The following is a 21843-nucleotide window of genomic DNA, read 5'->3' as shown; positions in this document are numbered from 1 at the left end:
TTGGTACTTCAGAAATATTCTGTTCAATGGAAAGGTCCCTACTGACAGGGACAGAGACAATATGCCATGAAGCTTGGGGGACTACTTTTAGTGACTGTAGTTGCTAGTTATGTAGAAATACATTGAATACAACCAGGAGATCTCTTGGTGTCCAAGATCCTGGGAAGTTCTGATACTGCTGGCTGTGGTGTCAGAGTTAGTTTGTTGTTCACTTAATGAAATGTCAGAGCCCTCTGGAGACTGGGTTTGTGGACTCTTTAGCCTTGGTACTGGTTCCGGGTGCTGGCAGTGGCAGTCTAGGCACTGAGGCCATTGGGCAAACACAATGTCCTTGATCTGTAAAGAGAGCAAAAGATCCCAGGGTGATAAGTGCTAAGGTTTTGCATTGCTAAACCTTTTTCCCTTACTGTCTGACTCCTTGGCATCCTGGAATGAGATGTAAAATCCTGTCCCCCTTTCAACCAGCCACTGAGGGCAGTGTGGCTGAGGGACTTCTTACCACTCATGCTGAGGGCACTGTCTCTGTCTCTGTGATGGGTCTCAGGTAAACGTCAGCAGAAGTAAGGAGGCTGTAATGTAGAGAGTGAACAAGCTGCTGGTGGTGATCAGAACACGTGTTCTGAACAGCATGGACAAAGGCTGATGTGCTGCATCTGGTGCTGTGCTGGTTTCTATGGATACCATGAGACTGGAGGTGCCCTGCAAGCCAGATGCTGGAGGTTGGTATATTGTCTGCAGTGACTTTCTGCTCAATATCAGGCCTTTGTGAAAAGCCTGAGGTAAAGTGACAAAAGGTGATGTTTGAACCACCATGCTAAGTATTAGGAAGTAAAACCCTACTAAGGAAGAGGGGGAAGATGTAGAAGATTGATTGGAACCAACTTCCAGAAGGACTGGAGTCCAGCTTTGTTGGTACAAAGTACCTCACCCCCAGTTAGGGAATTTGTAGGCACTCCCTGAAGCACTGACAGTGGGAGCTATGTTGATATAGCCATGGGATCTACATAATCACTGACGAATTCATTATGAAATGTAATGTTCAGAAAAAGGGAACTTATTTCTCAGTGTTGGCCCCTAACTCATCAATTTTAACCAGACCACATGCTATAAAAGTGATCCTCATTTTTATATCTACAAAGGAATATTTTGATAGCAGTATAACTTTCTGCAGTGCAGAAGGGCTTTTACTGGTTTGATTTTCCTTAAATTGTATCATGTGTTAAGAGATTTAAAAAGTCTCATTTAAGAGAAGCAACCAGTACTGGGGCTGGACTAAGATTCCGGGTGAGGTTGCTGAGAAGCCAACAGAGGATCATGTGATCACATTCAAGGATGTTCCCAGCCTGCTCAGTCTCTCCAGAGGCACAGGTCACTGCCTCCTGACTTCACAAGAACAGCTGAAAACGTCACACTGACAGACTTCTTTAGAAACCTCATCTAGACTATTCTTTTTGACTCCTGCTGTAACTCTGCTTATTTCTCCTCCCTTTCTTGTCCATGCATGCTCTGCATTCTCATCCCTTTACAGTTCTTCCCTTGCCTGCTGCTCTTCTACCTTCACCTGAACAGCTCAGAGCTAATCCAACATCCCCATCCTTCTCTATTTATGCTGGTAAACACCATAGCCATTCCCATTTCTGTCCTTTCTGCCTGACACTCATCCTCACTATTTTGTGATGTGTCTGTCTCTTCTCCACCTTCTCCTGCTGTCTCTACAACACCAAATTCATCTAAAAATGTCACTGTCGGCTCCAACATTCCCCTGTGCTGCTCTTTGTAACTCATTCTTCCAGATAAACATCTCGCCTTTCCAGGAGTCTTTTGGCTCACTTCTCAAAATATCCTTCCATCAGATTTCTTTTTTCTCATGAAGGATCTTACCAGTCCCTGCAGAATATAGCCCAACTTCCCCCATTATCCAGCTTATATTTCTTCTTCCTCTACTCAACAGCCATCAAAAATGCAGTTTGTCTTCTGCTCTCTCCTTATAGTAACTGCATTTGCACATATGGTCTCCTGACCTCTTGTGCCCATTTTATTATTCTTCTTCACTCATCTCAACCCATTATCTTACTCTGTTTGCCTATCCTCCAGCTCCTTCCCTATACACAACAAGCTTTAGCACATTCCAGCCTGTAAAAAAAAGAAAACCTTTGGGTCTATACTTTGATGTCTGTCACCCACTTTCCTGTACTTTGAAGTTCAGTCACTGCAGTTCAGAATTTATTCCTGTAACTGTATTTTTTTCTGTCTCACTCTTGCCTCCCTCTACTCTGTTTTCCTTCCCTACTGCTAACACATCACACATATCAAGCTGCCTTTAATGCCCTCCTCCTGGCCAAAGCCCAAAGTTGTTCCTTCCCACTTACACTCTTCAGCCCCTCAGGAGCCATTCTCTTCTTGAAATTTTGTGCTTCTTTCTTTCTGAAGTTCTTTTTTCTCCTTAACCTCTGCTTACTTTGCTAGTAAGTCTTCCAGATTTCCTTTCAAGGAGTCATCTCTTTGTATGAATTTCATGAGTCCCTTTTCTTAGTGTCCCACTCTTCTCTTTACAGACCATGGATTTTGGGGAAACTTCTTACGAACTTAACTATCGTCTCCTTGAGACTATCACAGATCCTCAGAGGACTTTCCAAGTTAAACTTCAGCCTGCTAGATACATAATTTTGAAGATGCTCATCAGTTCCAGCTCACACAGCTTATGACCTTCACTTGCAAGCATTTTAAATTACTAAACCATCCATTTGGTTGCTTACGGGCATTATCTGGGTTTGCATTTTCTATGGAGGTGTCTCTACACATTTTTACAGCTGGGCCCTGCCTACACTGTGGGTAATACAAGGCCTGATAAGGGTCTTTCTGTATAATATTTCTTTGCTAAGTCTCGCTCACCAGGGTGGGTTGGCACCATCAGCCCTGTAACAAAAGTTAAACAATCTTTTCTGCTGACTGAGTTGCCAAATTTAGACCCTGTGAAGGCCCAACAAGAAGTTTTCAGGATAATGATGATTTCCATGTTCTGGTGAAAGTCAATGTTGATTTCTGCTTCTAAATGATCTCCAGCTTCTTGAAATTCCTGCTTTGAATCTGCTCATCAACTTGAAAATATGAGTTACTTAGAAAACGGAGAGATCAGTTTCGCATAGAAGCAGGTGCTACTCAGCCTTTTTCTAGAACTAGCCTTCATGTAAATGTGCTTATGTATTGATTTAGTTTAATGCTACTGTGTACCTTCCTTCAGCATAATTTTAAGCAGAATTTCATAATCAATTTCTTGAGACACACTTAAAATACAGTTTGAAAGATAACTGTCTAAAAAGGTGTAAAATTGAAAGGTGCAAACTTGAAAGGTGCTTGGGTTGCACTCTATAAGGTCAGTCATGAAAAATGAAGCAGGGCTATGCATATTAACTATCTCACAGATAAACACACATGATGAAAAGATCCAGATGTAGAAACCTGTTTGGTTCTGGGACAGATTCCAAGGACAAACAGAGCACTTTGCCTGTAAAAATAAAATATTTTTTCCTGATAGATTGGCTACTATCATCCAGACATGGCAGACTGAAAGCATACTTAACCTTCTTCATGGCTCAGAAATTTTTTTTCTTTGAATGAAAGCTTTCATTAAACACTGAGTCCTTGAATTGACTGTTGTTCTGGTTCTGGTCTTAAGGTTATTTTATTTCATTTTCTGAGCCATCTCTGCATTCTGCTGCAGTCAATAGCGTTGACACATCTCCATACACTGGAATCTGCTCACTTCAGGATGCTTATCTGCCTGCAGCAGGAGCCCTGTTGCACCAAGTCCCTGTGCCACAGTGTCTCTGGCCAGAGTTTCTTCTAATTGTTTGCTGGGTCTTTCTGCATTTTCCCCCCTCAATGATCATGGAACAGATCAGTGGGTATCTTACTGCCTCCCTGGACCAAAAGGGGCAGGCTTGCAGAATACATCCAAGCTTGACTTATAAACATTTTGTACTAGAAGAATAACAAATTACTATCTGTGATATGCACAGGGAACTTGCTTATATTTAACTGTTTTCAGCTACTGGCAAAGAATGAAAACTTTTGCCTGCAGGGAGTTCTAGCTGCTCTCCTCACCAGGATTTTGTTCCTCTTTGATGTTGCAGACAGAGCCCTCCATCCAGCACTTGGCTAGTGGGATGGTCTTTTGGCCACCAGTGGTCAATTGAATTTTTCAAGCTCTGCTTCCCAGGCTAAGATGCCTAATTTTTACATGTAAGAAATGAAATTCTGTCTATTAGTGTCAAAGTGCGATTTATTACCTGTCCTTATGCATGCACCAAATATGGATAACACCAAAGAGAAGAGCTAAAGGGTTAAATACAAAATAGTAGTCACCAAGCAACTATTTTCCCTTCTGTATGGAGCACTGTGTTATCACTGTGCTGCTCAGAGATAGGCGTGAATGACACAGTGAAGTGGGCCCAGGAAGCATAATCCGCTTCCTGTCCCTTTCTCCTGCAAGCTCAGCTGCTCTGTTTAAAGAAAGACTGCAAAGTACAGGACACCAAGCCAGAAAAGCACATTCTGAGTATCACAAATCCAGCTGATTGTTGACTTGACTGAGCATTTTCCTGTATGTCTGAGTTCATATCCTATGACAAGGAATTGCAAACTGTTGGTGTACGTCAGCCCAGTGTTTCTGAAGGCCACTACTCTGGCTGGAGCAACCTTTTCTAAAAATGACCCCCTGCCAAGACTAGATTCACACTGCAGGCAAGCTTTGGCACTTACTGCCCTTCTTACGAAGTAAGTGCAGTACTTTACTTTTATATGACTTTTCTCCAAAACAATTCCCTAGCATTTTAATGCTTTGTGCTCAGTGTTAATCCAACAGCTATGAAGCCTCACTTCTCTTAGCAATGTCTTCATGTTAACCTTGAGGAAGTCCTGTCACTGCCCAGTATGTCCCTTACCCCATCTGCAAAAGGGACCCATGACATTAATCTGCCTTAAGAAGTGCTTTCACATCTGCACATGAGAAGCTTTATGTTGTACAGAGATACTTTAACTCATGGGAAAGGATGCTGAACTTTTAAAAATGGACTATGGTAATTAGTATAAGCTTTCTCTTCCATGCAAAGTACAATAATATTTGAAATTAAGCAAATGTGATTTAGAAAAATTGAATATGATGGGCAAAATACAAGTCTGGCAGAAAACAGCCTAAGAAAAAAAAAATTATTTCTAATCAGAACACTGCTGATTCTGTATGTCACTTCATCCCTTACTACAGCTCTAAAAATCCCTGCTATGCGTCTATTGCTTCACTAACTAGCTACAGACACCTTGAAGTGTGCCATAATGTTCCATGACATTTAACATAGTCATCTTTCATATGAATTATGTGTCAACAAATCCCTAAGATACAAGCCAGGGTAATTTTAGAGAAAAGCTCCAAACTGAGGAAGAATTTGAAGACCTTCCATGAGCAATAGATGTTCAGTGTAACAAAGAAAGCACCGAAACACGACTGAGGGGGACGGTTCCACATGGCAAAATGAGCTGAGAGACAAATTTGTGCTTCTCCAGGCTCCTTTTGTCCATCCTGAGGAGGAAACTTAGTGTGTTACTGGTTATCTGTGTTAACTGTTGTTTCATGCACCAGAAAACAGCAAGAAACTTTCCACATTTTGGAAGACTGCGTTTTGTGGGATCTCTCAAGAAGGGAGGTCTTATTTTTGAAGAATCCCTACGTCTGGCATAAAATCCAAGCGCAATGGCTTCATGAAACTGGGACAACTAACACAGACAAAAGGAGCTTATGGTCATGTCTCAGGAGGTTACTGCTGAAAATGTATTTCACGATCAAGACAACTATTTTTATAATGTTTAATTGATTCTGCATTCTTAGACTGTCTTTTAGATCCTATTAATGCTGCCCCAGAATCTTTGAGAGGAAAATATCTACCTACAGTTGGTTTTCGAAAGCAATTGCAGATGGTCATCTGTTTTTGGAGGATCTCAGAAAGTGGAGAAAAGTGCTTTGGAGTAGGCTTGGACATGAGTTAGACCTTGGACAGGATGGCACTGGGGGCTGGCAGCCTCTGGGCTGTGGAGGTGACTCTTTCCAGCCTGCAGCAATAGAAATGGTGCCCAGCTGTTCGTCTCCCCAGTCCTATGCAGATGTTGACAACTTGTTGACAGTGCTAGTGATGAGGTCAAGCACTGAAAGTGCAACAACACTCAGTCCTTCACTCTTTCTCCTCTGTTATGCCAGCACTTGAGATGCCAGCTGGAAGTACTCTGGACTGGTGTGGATGAAAGAGGATGCTTCTGGTCTGTTGAAGAAGACTTCAGCTTCATCAGATTGCTGTTCCCAGTAGACAGCAACTTTCAGCTTTGACAGAACACTTGAGGGAAAATGGTTAACATAAAGAGAAAGCTGAAATGTTTTAGTATCTTTATGGGAAGTTATTTTGGCATTGGATTCAGATGGTAAAATATAATGTTTCCTTTGATGCTGTGCCACATAGAGGGGGATTGGAGATAATTTCTCCCAGAACAAACTAGCAGTAGATGCTGCACAGATCTGACTGGTGTGCTGCAGCTACAGGCTGATGTTAAACTAGAACACCAAGAGAGACTGAGGGATGCAAGGATGAATAATGCAAAGACCAAGAGATGCAAAGACATTGAAAAGATGCAGTGATGACAGATGTAAAGATAGAACAGATGACAAGTTGGATGCCAGCACATGAGGTTTGGAAGTTATGTTGTGGCTACTGCCCAGAAAAGAAGCTGTTTCTTTCAGCTTTACTTTTACAGAAAATAAAGAGTTATTTGAATGAGATAAAAAGTAGAATGTTGTAGCATTTTATCATTTTGATACCTAAATCTTATTTAACACTGTTGTGTTAACTACATTGGCCTCATGCAGGTTGCAAATAAATGTCTAAAACTGCTAGAGACAAAGCAAACAACATCATTAGGGCAATTAGCACAGGCTGTCCTGGCACTTGGCACTTATTTACTTGAACATGAACACTACCATCTTTTTGTTCATAGTCTGTACACAGGATATCTGCTGCCAGGAAGATACTTTAAGATGGAACAAGTTATTGCTGTTTTAGACAAAATAAGTGATGAACAAAAGAAAACCACAATCCACAATTGTTTTCTGAGAAAATAAACCTGGTCCCCTTTTTCTAAACTGTTGGTATATTTCAATTTCTCAGTTGGGTTTTTTGCTGGTTTTTTTTTTAAATACACTCTATAATGACAAGTCCCAAACAACCCCCTAAATTCATTTTTGCTTGAAGAAGCACATGAGGCCACACACAGCTGTTGTAGGGTTTCTGTGCCTCCATCCTGCCCCAGCCTGAGTGGAGGCGTGTTAGAATAATTTCAACAACCCCCATTCAGAAAAAGATGACCCTGTGGTCAGAAAAGAGAGTCAGAATATTGTAAACAGGCAACTAAGTCTCCTGCCCTGCCATGATCAACATATTTTTCAATTTAGTAATCTCTGAAGATTTTGCAGAGGATCCATTCTCTCAGAGATTTTACTATCAATACCGCAGGCTTTGCTTTGCCATGAAGAAAAAACCCAAGAGAAAATGTTCATTTGCTAGTATTTGAGCTTGAATTAAATTTGCTGGAATTTTTATTTGTATAAGCCCCACAATACTTTAGAACAAACAGACCCAGATAATTTCAGGAAGAATCCATTTAGTGTGAAATGACTCAACGTGGCAAAAATGCCCATGATGCAAAGTCTGATTCTCCTTTCACAAGTTGTCTGCATAGGAACCGTGTGTTTGAAAATCCAGGTATCTGCAAGGTCTTTATAAAATTATACCACTTCCCCCTCTCCCAGATTCTCCCTTATAGGAAGTTTCAAAATGAGATATAACCATGAAGAAGGCATGTGTGCTGAACACTGTCCCAGTAGCACGTTGAACAAGTGCGTTAGTGGACACTGGTGAATTATCTTTAAGATGGAAAATAGCTTTCCAGTTTATGGGTTTGATCTGGAAGTCTTAAAGGCTTCTTCACATTTCTACAAGACTGGGATCAAACTGAAAAATTATATGTCAAAGGAATAAAACTGCTTTTAAAATATAGCCAAAAGATGTGTTTCCACACTCTTAATTTTTCCTTCTATGCTTTGTATGTATTCACATTGCCAAGAAAATAAAAAATTATTCTGAATTTCAGAAGAACTACCTGCTGGAGACCTGAACAAACTTTCCTCTGCTGGGGAAAGTAATTATTCTGCCTAATTCTGGTCCTACCTGGCTTTTCCATGTACACAAACCAGAAATCTCTGTTGTTCATCTTTTCACACCTCAGATACAGTCATGAGTCTACCTGATATTTAAGGTTTTGTATGTCTGTGGTCCCGTATGGCCTGCTAGGCTCCTACTTTTCTCAGAAAATGTCAAGGAACAACAATAGCCCCTTTCCTGGTGTCTTGGCTTGAAAGACAGGTGTCTGCTAAGGAAGGCAGGAGCCTCCCTTGGAATGGCAGATGTGACCCCCCATCCTTCTGAGTTATTATAATTTTGAAATCAAGGGGCTTTTAGGCAAAGATGTGGGAAATAGGAATGACAGTTCTTTACTATTATATCTGTATGTGTATAACAAGTCAAACAAACGACAACAACTATGGCAGTAACAGCAATCACAAACCCAGTCCCAGCCTTCTCGGCTGTCGGGCCCTTTCCCCTCGGGTGCAGTTCCGCTCGCAGCCGGCAGGGGCGCTGGCGGCTCCCGGTGAGCAGGGCAGGTGCGATGGTTCCCCCGCGGCTGCAGGGGGCGCTCCGGAGCGAGCTCGGGGAGCACGCGGCACCGGTGCCCTGGGATCCCGGGAAGGGATGGGACAAAGGCTTCACAAACCCCTGGGCAGCCGATCCCGGTGTCCGGCCGGACCCTCGGGAACAGCAGGCTGGAACGGCAGGGACGAGCACAAATCCTGGGTGGCAGATGAGATGTATCCAAACTGCGGAGCTGTGGTGGGAACCCCCCGGAGGTCAGGGCAGGCAGGGCGAGCACGGCTACAACGTCGCGAAGGCTCAAAGCAGCAGCAGGGCAGGGTGGCCATGGCCCAGCTCCCAGCGGGGCAGGAAAGGCGGGCTTGGGATCCCGGGGCTTCTCCAGCAGAAGAGGAAAAAAAAGTAGTTGCAGAAAGCAGCCTCCCTCTCCGTCCAAACGCCGGGGACCCACTGTCTGCACACCCAGGTGAAACAAAAGAGTAGCCAGATGCACCCCAGCCCCAATGGCTAGCTCTTTTGTTTTTCTGAAGAACTCAGAAATTTGTCCCCCTAGCAACACGTATGGGGAAAATGCCTTTAACAGAAAAAAACTAGGAGAACTCCTAAAACCCCAACACCTGGAAATTCCATGTGCTTTACTCTTCCTTCCCCAGAGAGATGATCATGCCTGCTATGACTTCTGAAGGGCTCACTCAGAAGTCCAAGAACAGTTGTCAGTAAAGCCCAGAGCAGTTCATCAAATGCAGAGGATGACTGGACTGGGGAATTGCAAGTAGCTTTCTAACGGCCCATCTACAATAGACAAACATGTTTCAGGGCACAAACACATGAAAGTCTAGTCCTCAGGTCACATGTCTTACTCCCACACCCCATATTCCCATGTGAAGGGAGGAACACAATCCCGTTCAATGCTGGTTGCTGAAGTGGCACACAGCTGGTCCATCCCATTCAAGCAGGCTCATCCAATAGCCAATGGGGAGACAGATAGTGATTTACTCCTCAGTCCTCTGATGCCCCAGCGCACGACAAGCTCTTTATTTTTCCCGTGTTTTCCTCTGGCAAGTGCTTTCCTAACCTAGGGCAGAGGTATCAGAGGTTCCCCAGGGTTGGTGAGCCATGGGGAGGAAACCCACCCAACTCCCACACAAGGATATAGGACCTCAGTATACTTTAGGAGAAATAGGAGCAATCCTTTCCTAAGGTCATATTTGTTGAATAAATAATTCGCTTTTCTGGCTTGTTTTTTTGCTTGTTGCCATACAGCAATCACAGTTTTAGGGCTTTGCCTTAGTTATGAGGCTCTACAGGCATCCTTCCTGCCATTTAAACTGTTCATACTGCTTTCGTTAATCACTGTTTCACTAAGGTCAGAGGTTTAAAAGACACTGATATCACGTAATGTCCCCACCCAACATCAGCAGAATAGAGCTGCCAAGAGCAAGCCAGCTGGATGTGAAGGCCATGGTCACTGTAAGGACGTTATGTGAAGCTGCCTACAGAGCAGTAAAATGCTTTTCTCTGAGAAACCTGTGCTGAGGCAAAAAGGTGCCAACTGCTGAATGATGAAGACAGGCCTTTCTAGTTTCCTGTGTAGTATCTGGGTTTGTAAGCTTCTGCTCACATGGAAAACATGATTCTTGCTCTTGAGGTAACAAGGATAAATCACCAGGTGTCCTCTGACATTTCCCTTCCTCCAGTTTCAGAGAGCAGCACCTTGCCTTGGACATTAGTTCTCCTGGGAGCTTTGAAGGCAGAAAATGTTGCGTGCTGACTACGCAATGAAGAACAAACTGTTGTTCCACTCTAAATGAACTTTGAGTTGTTCAGGGAATTTTTTTTGTCCTTGACTGATCTTCCCTTTAGCTCCTTTAGGCTTTTCCAATTCTGTGTTTTCAAACACAAAAAAATTTCCATGTTGACCATTTAGATGGGGCACTGTATTGCAATGTTCTAGCAGTATTGTCTTTAGGTCAGCAGTAAATCATGCAACTCCAGGATGTGGGAAACTGTGGACGTGATTTCTGGTAACACACAGTAGTATTCCTTTCTTGTTGACCTTAATTTCCCTTTCCTTCTAGCAGAGTTGTGTGAAAATGTTTCTGATCTGAAGCCACATTCTGAACTTGCTTTGCTGTCATCACTATAAAGGAGGCAGAAATCAAGCAGAGAAAGTACTGTGGGCACAGCAATCAGCAGCCACATTCTTCATTCCACCCATGCTTTTTGCTGGCTTATCCCTCAAGCGCAGAATGTTGCACCATGCTCTTGCCAGGTATTCATGAAATAATGGTAGAAAGGGGTCCCCATGTATGAAAAAGGGAAGTGATACATAGCTGACGTGAATCGTATTGCCTCTCTGCAGAGCTACAGATTTTCTGATGTGCAGCCAGGTCTGTGTCTATCTTCCCTAGTAACTCCTGTTTCACCATAGACATCCTGTCTGCACTTCCCTGTCTCCAGGGAACACAGTAGTTCTCTTGGATTTCAGAGTTTTTTATGCTAATTTGATGTAATGATTTCCTCTGTGAATTCTGGTGCATATGAATGCTATTAGTTGCAAACTTTGTAAATATATTCTTAAAAGTATTTGATTGTAGTCAGCATAAAAGACATCAAGAACTTAGGGGAAATTTTCCATATACAATCAACATAAGAATGATTTTATGATTGTTGAACTAGAGAAAGGCTGAGACACAGGTCTAGGCTCCAGCTTTGCTGCTGGCTCCCTGTCCAGCCTGAGCTGAGTTACTCACTGTCTTTCTCTACAGAATTATTGCTTTTTTCTTTCCTTCACACTCTCCTGTTTTGTCCTGATTTCTCAGATTAGAAAAGCCTCAACTTTATAATACTCTTAATGTGCATTTGTAAAGCTTGAATGTGAGAGGACAGTGAGGTGCAGCTGTGTTATTCATGATTACTTTGTCATTCTTATGCTTCACTTGACAAGAAAGACAGTGCTACAGAACAGCCAGTTATATACTGGTTTGATTTGGTTTACTTATAGCTCTTCAACAGGCTTAGAATAGCAGGAGTCAGCAGAAGCATGTAAGCAAGAAAAAAGAATCCTTTTTCTGAGGATGTCAGCCTACCTTGTCTGCTACAACAAAAAGATCATACCTTCAAGAGGAAGTAATGTTTGACCACTTGACAAACTTTTATGATATGCGTGGCTTGTTAGGAGGCACGTTGGAGCAGTGGATGTTGCCTACCTAGACTTTAGTAGGGTTTCCGACACTGCCTGGATCTGCAGACAGTGAGGTGGATTGAAAACTGCCTGAAGGGCTGGACCCAGAGGGTGGTGACCAGAGGGACCTAGTTGGAGGCCAATAACTAGTGGTGTCACTAGGGGTGTAAACCAGAGAACAACAGCATTGTTCTCTGGGTTACACCAGCGTATCTTCTTAACATATTCATTAATGATCTGGATGGTGGAGCAGAGTGTACTCTCAGCTTTGCAGATTACACCAAACTGGGAGAAGTGGCTGATAAACCACTTGGTTTTCTGCCGTCCAGGGGAACCTTAACAGGCTGGAGAAACAGGCTGGAGAAACAGGCCAGCAAGAACCTATGAAGTTCAACAAGGAGATGTGCCAAGTACTGCACCTGGGGAAGGACAACCCCAGGTTACCAACATATGTCTGGGACCAGACAGCTGGAAAGCAGTTTGGGAGAAAAAGACCTGGGTATGCTGGTAGACACCAGGTTGAACATGAGCCAGCACTGGGCCCTCTCAGCAAGGAAACCTGATGTTATCCTGGGCTGCATTAGGCAGAGCACTGTCAGCAGGTCACAGGAGGGCATCCTTTCCCACCACTCAGCCCTGATGAGGCCACACCCGGAGTGCTGACTCCAGTGCTGGGCACCCCCAAACAAGAGAGACGTGGAGTTACTGGAGAGAGTCCAACAAGGGGCCACAAAGATGATAAGGGGATGGGAGCATCTCTTCTAGAAGGAAAAGCTGAGAGAGCTGGGACTGCTCAGCCTGGAGAAGGCTCTGAGAGATTTTATCAATATATATAAATACCTTAAGGGAAGGTACAAAGCAGATGGAGCCAGAGTTTTCCCAGGGACTGAAGAGGCAACAGGCACAAATTGAAACACAGGAAATTTTCTCTGAACATTGGGAAACACTTTTTTTTTACTATGAGGGTGATCGAGCACTGACACAGGTTACTGAGGGGTTATGAGGTTTTTATCATGTGGAGATTTTCAACAGTCATCTGGGCATGGTTTTGGGCAACCAGCTCTAGGTGGCCCTCCTGGAGGAGGAGGTTGAACCAAGTGGTCTGTGGAGGTCACTTCAAACCTTTCTGTGACTCTGTGAAAGGCTGTGGAACAGAACAATCTCTGACAATGCTTATATCATCTATCAGCAAAGATTCTGTAACAACAAAGCCAGACAATAGTAGGCAGAACTTTCTTTCAAAAACTAAGAAAGGGTTAGTGCAGGAATGGTGACATGCTCTTATTCATGAAACTGAAGCTCTGGAAATGGAAGAAACTCTTTGTCACTGCAGTGTTGTTCCCCATAGGACACTCCACCATGGTACACCTCTTCCAAATTTAAATCTCCCGGTTCATATACTTATAAACCATTTCCTACAAATCTATTTTACAGCACAAGTCACAAGGATTTTTTTGCCAGTTTTTGTCTTAATCAATGCACTTTAAACCTGTGAAACCAATAATGTCCTGGTGCTGAGGTTCCAGTGATACACACGGTCATGGAAGCCCAGTCTCAGGGACACCAGTAGCTTTATAGCAACATTCAGTTAAAATCTGATTATTAGGGAGCAGGGTGATGAGATGAGCAGTGTAGATTCCTGCTCCAAAAGGCTGAGGAATCAGGGCTGTGCAGTGCAGAGGGGAGGCATGACAGTCTGGTTTGGGGTGACAGAAGGCAGAGGAAATTATAGCAATGCTTTTGTGCTTCCAATCAGGAGTTCCAAACAGTTTAAAAGGCTATCCAGAGAGACTCTGCCCTCAGTTTTATTATCAAATAATTTTACCTGGCTGCTGGATATTTGAGTTAAATGAGTGCTTCCCACTGATACTCCCACTTACCCCCTGCCAGGAGCTATTGACCTTTCCTAGTCCTATGAATTAAACTACTTAAGAAATGAACTGAATTAGTTATAATATAAGTAGGATATATTCAGCAAATCAGCTCTATGGTCTAGAGCAAAAGATCTGGGGTGGCTGGGCAAGCTGGCCTCCACTTTGGTAACAGTGTTGTAACCATGATTTCTGAACGATGATGAGGCCCTGGAATGTCTCACCATGTTCTCTTCAGGTACAATTCTTTTTGACTGTCTTGAACACTAGAAATATTTTTTCATATATTTACCTAGAAGATTGGACAGACAGTTGAAGATGTATCAAAATTGACAGTATTTTCAGACTTTTCCTCTGGCATTTTGGCATGAAACGAAGTCTATCACTTAAGAAAATTATATTTAAATAACCATTAGAAATCCTTTTAGAACAGAATTGCAGTTAAATTTTTTGTATTTACACTTTTAAAAACACAAATTAATTTTTAAAAACTTTTTTAGCATAATAGCCAAGTTTAGTTTTCACTTGAGCTCAGAGATGCAGGTGGATACTGACTACATATCCCCTTTTCAGGGGATAAATCCTCATGTCCTGAAAAGACACTTGTTCTAACCAAAACCATCTGGAAATACTTGCACTTATTTTAACTTCAGTTTTTCCTAGTTATCTAAAAAGATCACACTGTACTTGCTTAAACAAAACATTGAAAAATGCAGTTGTCATCCATTCTATTCCTCCTGTAGCTGAACACTTTGTTGTTTTATAATAAATGGTGACATTAGTTCATATCATGTGATTAAAAAGGATTCATCACACATTAGAGCCCATAATCGCAGCCTATAGTCTCATTTTAACATTTATCACTGGCATATCCTACTTGACCCTGCTTACTGCAGCACTTCTATTATGCTGTCTAAAAGGACAAGAGGACTGAACAGAAACGAAAATGCAGGGGTGAACATTGCTTTCACACTCACAGCTATGTGTTCAGTACTGTTATAGCTCTCAATGAATAGAAGAAATCTGGAGTCTGGCCAACGCTGCTCGATTGAAATCTCCATCTTCCAAAAAAAAAAAGTCCTGATGAGTTTAAAATAAAGTGACCAGCTAAACCAGTGAGCAAGAACTTTCTTTCACAGAACTATAGGACACCACTGAAGACAACCTGATTTAATATAGTATCATCTCCATACTTTATGCACTATCACTGTTTAGTAGTGTTTATTTTCTTTCTTGGCACACTGGTAGAGTATGATGAGGATAAATATCAAAAGGTTGAAGGTTTACTGATTAGATCTTTTTGTCTAGGTTTGTAATAGGTAATGCAGCATTGATGTACTGCTGCATGTACTGCTTAGGAAAGAAATCAAGATATAATAAAGCAAAAATGCACCTTAGGGGGTTAATTTTGTTACAGATGATATGCTGATAACAACATGAAAATAATTTTCATGTCTTATATTGCGTGATAAGAACAAGTAAACCAGATCTTTCTTGGTTTAGCTCTTTCTTTTTGCTATCTTTCAAGAGATCTGCATATCAAACCAATGTGAAAATAAAAGGTAGCGAGGTGCTGCCTGAAGTTGAGTAAAACAGTTTAGCTAGAGCTGAACCACTGGCAGGTTTGTGCCGGGGGCTGCTGAGGCCAGCGGAGGGACAGGGAGGCTGCTGCTGGCGCTGGAGGGCAGGCAGGGAAGGAGGGTTTCACCTCCAGCCCACAGGACTGGTACCACAGCCTGTTTGCCTTGTGTTGTGCCAAGAGCTTCCAGATAGAAATACAGTGAGAAAGCCCAAGCTCAAAAGAGATCCCAGCCTGAAGGTTAGCCTGGACATTTCTGCTCCTCTGCTACTTACACTTAGTTATCCTTATTTGTCTTGTCCACACTGCTTTACTATGGGCTCTGCCACCGACCTCTCCATGCGATGGGGCTGGCTTGGGGCACTGTGGACATTGTTTTCCCGGTGCCTCAGGGCTGGGGATTTTGTCTTGATTTTTTTTATTTAGCATATTTAGAATAGCCTCATAATAGCAGGTCTGAATGAAAGCTGATAGCCAAGTACATGGTGTGGCACAGTGGTGAGGCTGCAGACATCCCCCTGCCCTCATACCCTGCTTCTGGGCCCAAACACATCCATCTGCACCTTTCCAAGCTACACCTCTGGTTCAGCCAATTTAACTCATCTTCTGAACCAAATCTTCTCCAGCTTTGCTGAAATCCAGGTGGTTCCCCTTCCTGAGGGAAAAAAAACCCCAATCAATCTGAATCACAGATTCAGTTTCTTCTTTTTGAAGCCCTACTCCACAGCGTATTCCTCCTCTCTCAGTTGCTTGTGTTTTCTTCTGTGACGCAGAGACAGTCTGTCCTAGTGGCCTCTTTTTCACTTGGCAAAAACAAGGTAGGCTCAGGCTTTCCCCAGATCTCTCACAGCCCTCAAAAAATGTGTACAAACTCCCTTGTGTGAAAAAACCACATGAGACATCCCACAGTCCAAAGTATTTTACATCTCGCATGGGGGACATTGCTCAGGTTTTCAAATTTAAACAAGATCTTCTCTGCTCATTTTGCAGAGACTGGTTATCCTGCCACAGACTTTTTTTTATATTGTTGAACATACTTTTCATTATATCTTCTAAAGTACATTTTTCAGGACTGCCTTATAGTGGATCTCTTTTATTCTTCCTGTGTGGCTGATAATATACTGCCTTTGCATAGTTTTCACAGTCTTGTTGAACCTCAGCTCTCCTCCTACCTGGATCCAGCCCCTTTGGCCAGTCCCATTTGGCTCACACCTGGGAGCATGCATAGGGTAACACATGAATAGGGTCAGGTGTGGGAATCAGCGTGACCATTCCTGCAGCTGTCAGAGGTTCCCTTCCCATGGGAAAGGAACCTGCCCACCAAACCTAGATCCTTTTGCTGGCTACCACAGAGATCTGCTGTTTCTTCCAGAATCCAGCCCCCACTGGTGCTATTTTACCACTGAATCAGCACTTACTCAGCAAAAGTAGTAGTTAAATAGTTAAATGATCATTCCAGCACTCACATAGAGGTAGTTATTGTACTATCCAACCTCCTCATATGCTGTAGCAGCCAGGCCACTAAGGGGAATTCTGTTACTTTGGTTTTCCGGTTTTGATTTTGTTTGCCCGCAGCCATACAGAAAAGCCACAGTGCAGCCAGCGCAGGAAACTCAAGCTCATATGGGCTATTACAACAACATGATGTGGTATGGCTATCATCACAGAAATAATCCTCTAACAAGCCTCCATGATAGTGGTACCGAACAAGTAATATTTCATTAAAAAGGAGTCTATGCAGCAGTGGGGGAAGATGTTGGGAAACTCTTTTAACTTTAGCACAATAGTGTTTGATCCCTATATCCATGGTTAATGCTTATTTTTGTACCATATAGTGCTTAGTACAAATGACAGAGATTAATGTGGCTTTGTGTTAACTCCCTACATCTGTGACTAGTAAGTCTTGTACCAGTTAGAGCTTCCTTATTTACTTATATCAGTGATTAATATGTACTAGCAGATTACTTGGTTTTGAAAACAAAGATAGTGTGCCAAAGAAAAGAAAAGTGCATCATGACCTGACCACATATTTGAGATACTCTCAAGGAGAAAAGATTTGTTAGAAGATCTGGAACCATGAAAGGGAAATTTAGGGAATGGCATGTTCCCAAACAACCGCCAAAGACCCTCAAAAGACCCCTACTCATATCCAAGTTAAGTCCACAGATATAATTAGCATATATGGATGTATTCAGGAAATGTAATGAATATGTATGTAATAGAAATGTAGAGAATATGTGTTGGTTTCATGAATATAACCTGGTCTGTTAGGCTGCTGGGTGTGCACGTTAGGTGGAGTGATCTCCACGCACCCAGTGGTTTCCAAGTAGACTTGGTCTCCCAACACCTCTCCTTCCATGCTGAGGGAGTCAGTGATGAAATCACTGCTGCTTGGTTCAGTCCTCCTCCACTCCAGGCACCTACACACCCTGTGGCTGGGGGTGGTTGCAGGCCTCCTGCAGTGCTCTGCTGCCTCACTTCACTTCTCTCTTTTCTGTCAAATTAGAAAGAAAAGCATGCAGTGTAAAATTCCCGTCACTCTCCAACTGCTTTTTAATCACATATTTTTGTTTGAATATATCTGGTTAACATTGGCTTTGTCTTGCCCTGCTTTATTATAGCACATCCATGTGCCTGGAAACCAGCAGCACTGAAAATAAAATTCAGGAAAGTAAGAGAGTTGAAATTAGATAATTATTTTCCCCCTCAATCTTAAATGAAATTGATTTTTTTCTTGAAATCTTTTGCTTGTTAACTGTACCATGTAATTATTGTATCTCATTTCACTTTAATATGAAACTCTCTGGGACCTGCATTGTCCATGTTTCTGAGTTTTCACAGAGTTAACAAAAATGTGGTTACACCAAGCTTTCATTGTATGTGGTGTCAGTGATGTGCTGTGGGCTTTGTTAGGCACTGGCTGTGCACGTGCCCATGTGACCATCTCAGACATCTCACACAATGGCATAAAAAGGCTCTCGTCTTGTCAGCAACACCAAATTTGTCAAAAAATGAAAGAAAAAGACTTCAAACAATTGTCTTCTGTTGAAAGAGCATATATTTTACTAAAAGCTCTGATTTATCATTTGTCTTTTAATGCTTTTTTGCCTCAGTGAGAAACATGCAATGGCTGCACTGTGGTCTGCCTTCCCTCATGCATCACCAGCTAATTCAGCTGGCACTGCCAGTGAGATTCTTTTAGAGCACTTGGAACACTGCACAACTGAAAATTATGATGAAAATTACTACGAATTATGGAGTAGCATTATATAAGCTACCTGCCTGCTGACATACATTGTTTCTTCTGTGAAGGTGACAGATGAACTTCTAACCCAAGACGTATGGAAGTAAAACCTGGCAGAGTTTTATATATCTACAGCAGTATACAGTAAACAGGGTTAATTTTATTCCCTTTTACAGGGAAAACACCTGATTTAATTCTTACTGTAACTGAGAAACAGAATCACCATCATATTCCTGCAGATCTATGTACAAAGATTATGGAAGCCGTTATCACTGCTCTCCTTTCCTACAGCCACCACTGGGTCAGGACATCTTAGCAGCAGGTGATACAGCTTAAAAAGGCTAAAAGACATGTAGCATTTTTGTATTTAAGAAATACTGTTTGGCATTGGGGGAAAATGTAATTATTACACAAAATGCTTAGCTTGAAAATACTATTTTTTGTTGAAAGAAAAATGTTAATTTGTCTCAGGTATGTTACACGTGCTCAGAATTCACCAACAATTGTGATCCCAGTGGGATAAACTGCTTAGAATCATAGAATCATGGAATTGTTTGGTTGTTCAGAGCCCCACCTAACTGATGAATCTTTTCAGCAATGAGCTATCTACCACCTCTCTGGGTAACCTGCTTGTGTTCCACCACCCTTATTGTAAAAAATGTCTTCATATCCAGTCTGAATCGACTCTCTCTTAAATTAAAAACGTTACCTTTGTCCTATCACTACAGGACCTGCTAAAAAAATTTGTTCCCATCTTTCCAATAAGCCCCCTCAAGCTCTCCTTAAGAGCCTGAACAACCTCAGCTCTCTAAGTCTTTCCTCACAGGACAAGTGGTCCAGCCCTGAGCATCTTCATAGCTCTCTGGACTTGCTTCAACAGGTCCATGCCTTTCCTGTGCTGAGGACCCCAGACCTGGATGCAAACCCAGTTGCTTGTGGGCTGAAAATGATTCATGAAAAGATTGGCTTTCTGTGCCTGATCTCCTTGCTGTACCTAAATAAGGTTTTTCTCAGAAGTTGAAATATTGTCTTGATGAAAACATTTGGTTTTCTTGAGTTGGACCCAATTACTAGGTACCTTGCTGGGCATCCTGGGTTAAGTCCTTCCTTTGACCCTGGCAATTCTTCACCTTTCTTAACCAGATGGAGAAACCACAGGACCTTTTACAGACTTGCTATAGTCACGGTCTCACTCCCGTGTTGGTTACCTTCCTGAAGCAGGAAGTTTGGATCTAATGATTCCTCTAGCAACAGTTCAGCAGCGATTGTCATGAACTAGAAACAATGGGCTATAAATGCTCATTTCAACACCTTTTCAAAGAAAAAGCAATCCCAGCCCTTAAAGGCTTCCTAGAACTCTCCCTGGTACCTGTGTTTGCTGTAAGATACAGTTTGGGAAGCTGAATGCTGATTCCTGCTGGGAAGTTGAGAATCACACAAAAACAGGTTGTAGCAGAGCTTCCAGAGCTGCATTCAAATGAGCCAGCTTATGTCAAATACCCTATCCCTACCATGCACTCCTAGGGTCTGGCAGGAACACCAGTTAGGGGAGCTGGCAGGGTTCTGCCAGAGGCATGACGATCAGGAGTTCTCAGGCATGGCTGGTGCAGCTGCCACTGCTTCACTCTTTGCAACTGAGACATTTTCCAGCAGGATATCGGAATTACTCTATTAGTGAGAAGGAACAGGAGCAGCCAAACACCAGAGCAAACAAAGTGGGCTGGCAAGGTGTTTGCCAGGACAGGCACATCTGGAGGCAGCAGCAGCAGCACAGCACCTCAGCCCTCAGCCTCCTCCACCAGACCAAAAGCAGCCCCCATTGGTGCATCTCTAGTACATGGTGGCAGTGAGGATGACAATGGCACTAAGAAATCTTTTCCTCCTGGTAATTTTCATCTCAGAAGATGACAGCAGCAAGACACAACTCCCCTTTAACTCGGGAACCTCCTTCACTATACTGGTAACAACTATACCTTTGGGAAGGCAGAGCACAGGACAACTCATAGATGATCTTGTTTCCCTGAGGCTCTTTTTGCTCACCTGCAGAAATCTGTCCCAAGATGCTGCTGAAGGAGTAGAAGAAGGTAGAATACTTGCTTAGAACAAACAAGCAAGGGAGAAGTGTCACTTTCTTGCATTTAAAAAAAGAAACTATACATTATTTCTGTGATGGCTCTCCCGATGCAAAAATACATCCACCCTTACACAGAAGACTTAGCAGTGTTCCTCCTCTCAGAGATCCCATCCCAATGGATTACTGCACAGTAACAAAACACTGTGGAGGGGACATTGCTCTTCTTGTTGATTTTTATTTCTTTTGCTCAACAGTTTGTTCTAACATCCCTTGCTATTTACTTCCTCTCTATTGAACTCAAACAGTCCAAATCATTCAGCCTTTCTTCCAGAAAATCCCTTTCACGCCTTTGCTGTGCTCAGGTCCTTAGTAAGTTCAGTAGCTGCAGCACTAAATCTGGCCCCTTGTTAAACTGACTGCAGAGCCACCAAGGAATTTCAGAACCACAGAATATTCTGAGTTGGAAGGGACCCACAAGGATCATCGAGTCCAGCTCTTAAGTGAATGGCCCATACAGTGATCAAACACATGACCTCAGCACTATTAGCACCATTCTCTAACAAACTGAGCTAATCCCTGGTATTTCACAGGATTCTCTCCTATTCTGGTACTGAAACGTAACCCACCAGTGGCCTGTGGTTCTGGAAATTTAGTTGATGTGAGGAGTTACTGAACCTCCTCCTCTCCTCATTTGTGGGATTCTCTAGTTGAAGCTGGAGAAGAAACCACCTCGTATCTTGACGAGACACCAATGATACAGATCAGAAAGCCCTCCCTTGAGGGTGAACACTCTTTTAAAATATGCCAAAATACACGTTGGACACCACCTGTGGGGATGAAGTGGGATTTTATTATAAGAAATACTTCCTGCCTGAAGGACCTCAGAGATGTCTGCTTCCATAGGAGCTGTCCAAGATACAGGAACATATATATGAACAAGTCTGTCCATTGCTAAAGGAGCCTGGGCTTCTATCCTCCAACCAACCTGAACTGAATGGACACACTGGTAGGGAATTCAAAGGCCTTTTCAGTTCCCTCAGCTCACATTAGGGCCAAAGACTGCTCTTCCTCCTGTTCTCTTACAAACTTGTCTTTTCTTATTTATTATGTTTTACAACTTTCACCTTTAATCCCTGTTGGTCACTGA

This window comes from Corvus kubaryi, unplaced genomic scaffold (genome assembly GCF_017639235.1).
Source record: "Corvus kubaryi isolate FWS band 111438036 unplaced genomic scaffold, C.kubaryi_AGA036_p1.0 37256, whole genome shotgun sequence".
NCBI lineage: Eukaryota > Metazoa > Chordata > Aves > Passeriformes > Corvidae > Corvus > Corvus kubaryi.
The sequence above is the reverse complement of the archived record's forward strand: the minus strand, read 5'-3'. Positions refer to the sequence as shown.